This window comes from Galeopterus variegatus, unplaced genomic scaffold (assembly GCF_000696425.1).
Source record: "Galeopterus variegatus unplaced genomic scaffold, G_variegatus-3.0.2 Scaffold166, whole genome shotgun sequence".
In the NCBI taxonomy this organism is placed as follows: Eukaryota; Metazoa; Chordata; class Mammalia; order Dermoptera; family Cynocephalidae; genus Galeopterus; species Galeopterus variegatus.
This window is the reverse complement of record NW_007726277.1, coordinates 858,743-864,742: the sequence shown is the minus strand read 5'-3', so window position 1 is coordinate 864,742 and position 6,000 is coordinate 858,743. Positions and strand designations below refer to the sequence as shown.

The 6,000-nt window shown below is 37.7% G+C and overlaps 1 protein-coding gene across 1 annotated transcript in view; it reads left to right on the top strand.

Moving 5' to 3' along the window:
* Positions 1–3,573: 3,573 nt before the first annotated feature.
* Positions 3,574–6,000, top strand: part of XIRP2 (xin actin-binding repeat containing 2) — a 346,249-nt gene continuing 343,822 nt past the window's right edge. The window contains exon 1 of the mRNA XM_008594722.1: positions 3,574–3,666. The gene's annotated coding sequence lies outside the window, so the exon portion shown is untranslated. The remainder of the gene's footprint in view (positions 3,667–6,000) is intronic.

Below are 6,000 nucleotides of genomic sequence, written 5' to 3'. Positions count from 1 at the left end.
TGAAAATTCACTTGTTAAACGTGTAAGATTTAAGATACTATATTAAAATGAATTTCTTCATAGAACTTATTTATGCAAAAATATAGGCAACATCGTTCTGAGTTGTATATCACTGAAACAATTATATGTGAAAAACTGAAGTAAACGGTTCCTACAAAACCAAATAAGAATAAGATGGTTAATTAGACTTTGTGATTTTAGTCTCTGCAGAGAGAGACTTTTAATAATCTCATTTTAAATAATATATAGCTTAAAATATATAAAATGAAATCAAATTATCTCAAAAAGTGTTGTCTACTATAGTTTGTAGAAGAGGATAACTGGTATTTTCAAGCACATTTTAGGTGCCAATGACTACACTTAAATACTGCTAATAAAAGATGACCTCCACGAACATTTACTCCAAACTAGGCACCACGCAAGGTTCTTTATAAACATGATTTCATTTACTTTATTCCTTGTACAAGAGTTCTGTTGGGAGATATTACTTTCCCTCTGATTTTCAAGGGAGGAAACCTACGTGTGGATATATTAAATAATGCATCCAATGTCATTGACTGGTGTTTGAGCACAATTTGACTCCATTTGATTCTGAATCTGCACTCCTTGTGCCAAATTGTTACATAGTTATGCCAAGTGGCCCAAACCCTCACAAATGACTTTGAGTTAGATATTAGGTTCATTTTTGCACACATGGAACCCGAGGCTCAGTGATGATGTAGTTCACTCACATAGCTCATAATTGTCAAACCAGGATTCAAATTGTCACACATAGGGAGAAAGAAAATAGAGTCCTGTCAGAAACTATCTAAAAAGAAGCATATACCTGAAGGAAAAAAATCTGTGAAAGAGACGCTGTTTTCCTTGGGAAGATTTTACTTTTTTCTAGGTTGGGTCACTATGGGTCTTTGGGTTAAAACATAATCTCCAGAAATCTGCAGGAAAAAATGAGAATAGTTAACTCAACAGCTTCCATTAATCCATCTGCAATAGATTAATCTGTTATTTCCAGGGCCAACCCCGTGGCTCACTCAGAAGAGTACGGCACTGGGAGCACAGCGGCACTGGGAGCACAGCGGTGCTGGGAGCACAGCGGCGCTGGGAGCGGAGGCCGCGGGTTCAGATCCTATATAGGGATGGCTGGTGCGCTCACTGACTGAGTGCGGTACGGAGGACACCAAGCCAAGGGTTGCGATCTCCTTACCGGTCACACACACACACACACACAAAAATTAAAATAAATAAATAAATAAAATCTGTTATTTCCAAAATAATGAGCAAAGTCTGGTTCTGATGTGGCACAAGGCAGACAAATTCTTTTAGAACTCAACTACTTCTACTCCCCATGGGTGTATCCAGGAAGTCAGGATTATTTATGGTGGCATAACCTACTCCATGCTACTTCTGAATTCATTTGTATATGAACCTTCCATGGTAGGTTTTTCTATTTAAGCTGCTGTAGCACAACTTTCCGTAACTGGCAGTCATATGAAACATTAACTGATTCTTAAAGACTAGACAGTTCAATGATGCCCAAACATTATTTTAGTCATATAAAGAATTTTTCAAAGTATGTCATATATATATATATATATAGCTACATTAAATACAATATGATTAAAAGCATCATTTCCCAGTTGAGGGGGGTGGTGTTAAATGTAGGCCTCCATTCTGAGCACCCCTGGCTCTGTCCTTGTTTTGGGAAAAAAAAAAAAAATAAGCAAGGGAGTCAAATTAAAACAAAATTTTGTTGTTTTCTAAAATTTGAACTGAAGCCCATAAAGAGAGGAGTTTTCATTAACCAGAGGCTGAAGACCACTGTGCTCTCAACACATCAAAATTTCAGCTTTTCTTTTATAAATGAAGGTAACCCAAGAACCCAGCAAAAATTGCCCTGTGGCCCCCCAAGGAGCCTGGTGCAATCTAGGTGGGGTAGTTGAAATCCAGGATACTCAGAAGAGGAAGGGAAAACTTACCTTCCCATTCTAAGTTAGCAAACTTCAAAGGGATAAAAGAAGCTCTGATGAAATTTATTTGGAAAAGTTCTTTGTATCTGTCTAGTAAAACATTAATTTTCCCATTAATTTGACAAGACTCCTTTCTAAGACGCGTAGTGCTGTCTCATAATGGAGAGGCTAAGATCTTCACCATTCCCCTCCTGTAGATGTTTCACAGGTACCTCCTCAGGTCTCCCAGATCCCTGCAGGACACGATTTATAAATTATTGATATTGCTTCTGCTCTTACTAAGTAAATAGTGGCAAATCATACTGGAGGGATGTCGGGTCACAGCTTAAACCTGTTTGTTTTTTTTTTTAACCCAGGTAAATTGCCAGGTTCAACACACTGTAGGTACAGAGCTCATTAAGGGTAACCTATCTGAGAAGGTAAGAACCTTGGGCATGTCTAACGGCTGTGACTATAGTATCTGGAATTCAAGGTGAACAGGCCCATTTATGCTTCAAAGATTTAACAAAAAGGGAAAATTGGTGCACCTCTAGATATAGGGAGTCTCAGAGGGAAACGTGAAACCATGATTTTAACTCCTTGAGATAATCTTCCTAAAACTAGTCCTGACCCAGAACACATAGGCCAAGGTTAGCCTTGGAAATTGGCCCTGTGTAAAGAGTTGTTCTAATGAGAGTAATTCCTGGGAATGACTTTCCTCAAAGCGTTGCTGCAAATGGGCATGAGCCTGGACCTCATCTGAGACCTGAGCAGAGACTCTGTACCTGCCACTGAGTTCTGAACCAAACCATAAGATGCACCTTCCTATTTTATGTATTTTTTTTTCTCAAGAGACTCACCTGCAGCCTCATCCTGAGCAGCTTCCTTACTCCCACCAGGGAAACTTGATTGCCAGCACTCATTGTCTGAGTCAGTGCCCCAAAGTAGGACCTACGGTGTTTGGGTCACTTCTCATGCTTAGGGTTCAAAGGCATGAAGTGAAGAATTTGAGATCTTAGAGGAGTCAAACTGTTCTACACTTTCTGCTATCAACAATGCACTCAGAAAATGGACTGGAACATATTCTTTGAACCCAGAACACCTCAAAGGACCACCCAATTTATATAAATATTAAGAAAACACAGCCTTTTTTTTTCTTGATATTCTGACTCATTCTAATCAGACTGTAAACTCTCCGTAGTCCAAAGGACTTGACTTTAGTATCTTTGAGTGCGCATTTGCTACCCTAGACAGCTGGCCCTCATCTCAGCATTTCTGGGAGATTTTAAAAGCATAATGAAACATCTTATTCCATTTCAATCTCCTGTCTTAGACTGACTTTATTTCTGAAAATCAGATCCATTCTTAATGGATAATTTGCTTCCACTAAAAATTCAAAGTAAATGTTGTAAATTCAAAATTGATGTACAACCTTTGAGGAATTTGTAAACATGTTTTGATTGATATTAGTGTACTGCTCAATTAGTGTATTTCTCAAAGGAAATAAGTCTCTATCGAATACCATTCTTGATACTGCCTAAAGAAATTACTTTAATTTTGTGAAACACTTTCAAAATTCCACATATTTCCTCTAATAAGTGATTTATGCAACAATTTCAAGGCACAGAGGCATTATGAATCCCATCTCATCTTAAAAGACACTGAATGTCAAAGCCATATGTTGGCTGAGTAGAAAATCTTGGGCAACAGTCTTGGAGTGGTGAGCCCCAGTCCTATATTCTTTGTTACTGCACCATAAGCAGTGTGTTTATATTATCACATTCTCCTACTTCACCCCTTCAGTCTAAACCTCATTCATTTATTGAATAAAAAGGTAATTTTTATTTTATTTTTGTTGTTGTTCATTGTTCAAGGGAAAGAAATCTTATATATTCATTTGCCTCCTTAATTACAGAATTTTAGCAGTATCTGATTCTGTCTACTATCATGTCTCAGAGGAGCTAATATTTGTCTTATATAATAAATTACCAAGTTTCAATTTCCCATTGACTTATGTGTGTTATTTGGGGGAGAGAGGCAAGGCCGCAAGGACTGGATCCCTTTGCTTTCAACACCACGTACAAAATTTCTCTACACTAGGAAGCCAATTTTAATTTATTTTATCACAGCAGCCATTTGCCAGTGTACTTTCAACACTTTTTGATCACTATTTGCATGATTTTCAATGACATGTTTTTGTGGGTTATTTTATTGTAGTAATATGTACATAACATGAAGTTTACAATTTCCACAATTTTTAACTGTACAGATCAGCAGAGACAAGTACATTTGCCTTGTGCAACCATCGTCACAATCCATCTCCAGAACTTTTCCATCATTTCAAACTGAAACTCTGTACCCATTAAAATAACTCCCTATTCCCCTCTCATCTCAGCCCCTTGTAACCACTATTAGATATTCTGTCTCTATGAATCTGACTATTCTAGGTGCCTGTTAAGTAGAATCACAGAATATTTGTCCTTTGGTGACTGGCTTATTTCTCTTATTTCAGTTACTATACTGTCTTCAAGGTTCGTCCATATTTTAGCTTGTGCCAAACTGAATATTCCATTGTGTATATATGCCACATTTTGTTTATCCATTCATCCATTGATGAACATTTGGGTTGTTTCCACTTTTTGGCAAATGTGAATAATGCTGCTATGAACATTGCTGTACAAATGTCTGCTTGAGTCACTGCTTTCAATTCTTTCGGGTATACCTAGAAGTAGAATTGCTGGGTCACATGGTAGTTGTACATGTAATTTTTTAAGGAACCACTACATTATCTTCCAGAGGAGCTGCACCATTTTACACTGCCTCTAGCAACGTAAAAACACACAAGGGCTCCAATTTCTACACACCCTTGCCAACACTTCTTATTTTCTGTTTTTAAATGTTGTTTTATAAATGCTTTATAAGTACTTAGCATAGCAGTTTCCCCATAATAAGTTATCAACAAACATTCGTTGAATTAGTCAATGCTGATGTATCTTCTCCAGTTCATTAATATTTCTGTCGATGTAGCAAAGTATTTTTTAAACTGTGGGGTTCATAGGCTTCAGATATCAGAACCTCTTCTGGTGCTTTGTAAGAAGGCAGATTCCCAGGTCACATTCCAGACCTACTGCATCTGAAGCTCCGCAAGTGGGGTCTTAGCAATCTGCAGTATTAACAACATCTCATGTGATGTTGGTGGGCAGTAGGGGTGAGAACCAGTGCATCTGACCAGGCTGTAATCCCTTGAAGTAGGACTTATCTTTCTTAATCCTTTAGCAGCTCTCCACAGTAAACTCTAAAACTTTGTTTTAATAACATTGAGATTCATATTTGAAACATCATGAGAGCTAGTTTTGGATGGTTGTTTTCCTACAGACATATTTCATGTGTGCTTGTGGTAGAAGCTATGCAACAGAACATCAGCTTTGTCCTAAATAACATGTATTGTCTGGTACACAGCCTGTTTAGGATAATCCATGAAACATTTAACAAATACCTTCTTTGGTTAAATCTTAATTATCCACATCCTGCAGACAGTTTCCTAGGATGCTGCAAGATGGGTCCTTTTACTGAGGATTGGTTTTTATTCTGTAGAATCTGGAAACAAAAGCTGCTTCAATCAGCCTTTACCTGGTAAACTTGTAATCTGAGTACCCAGCATGAGCAGGGGTTATGGTTGAGGGTGCACTTCTCTCTTATGACTTACTAAATAATGTAGCTTCCAGAGCGAGCTACGAGAGATTTGGTGTCTCGTAACTGCTATCTGGGGACGTACGTCCATCATGCTTGATGTTCATTAGTTAGATGAGATCAGTGAGTTAAGGAACTGTTAAATTTGTGTTTTCCTTTAATGGATACTTGTCTGTGGTAGCCGAGTCACAGGACAGAAACTTGACAGAAAAGGACATGGCGGTAAGATAAGCTTATTGCAAATATACAACTTCATAAACTCTCTAAATAACTTGTCTTAGCAAGGTGCCTTAGCCAATTTGTGTAATAAATGTGAATGAGGAGATAAAAGAAAGAAAAATAAACAAATGCATTATTCCTATCT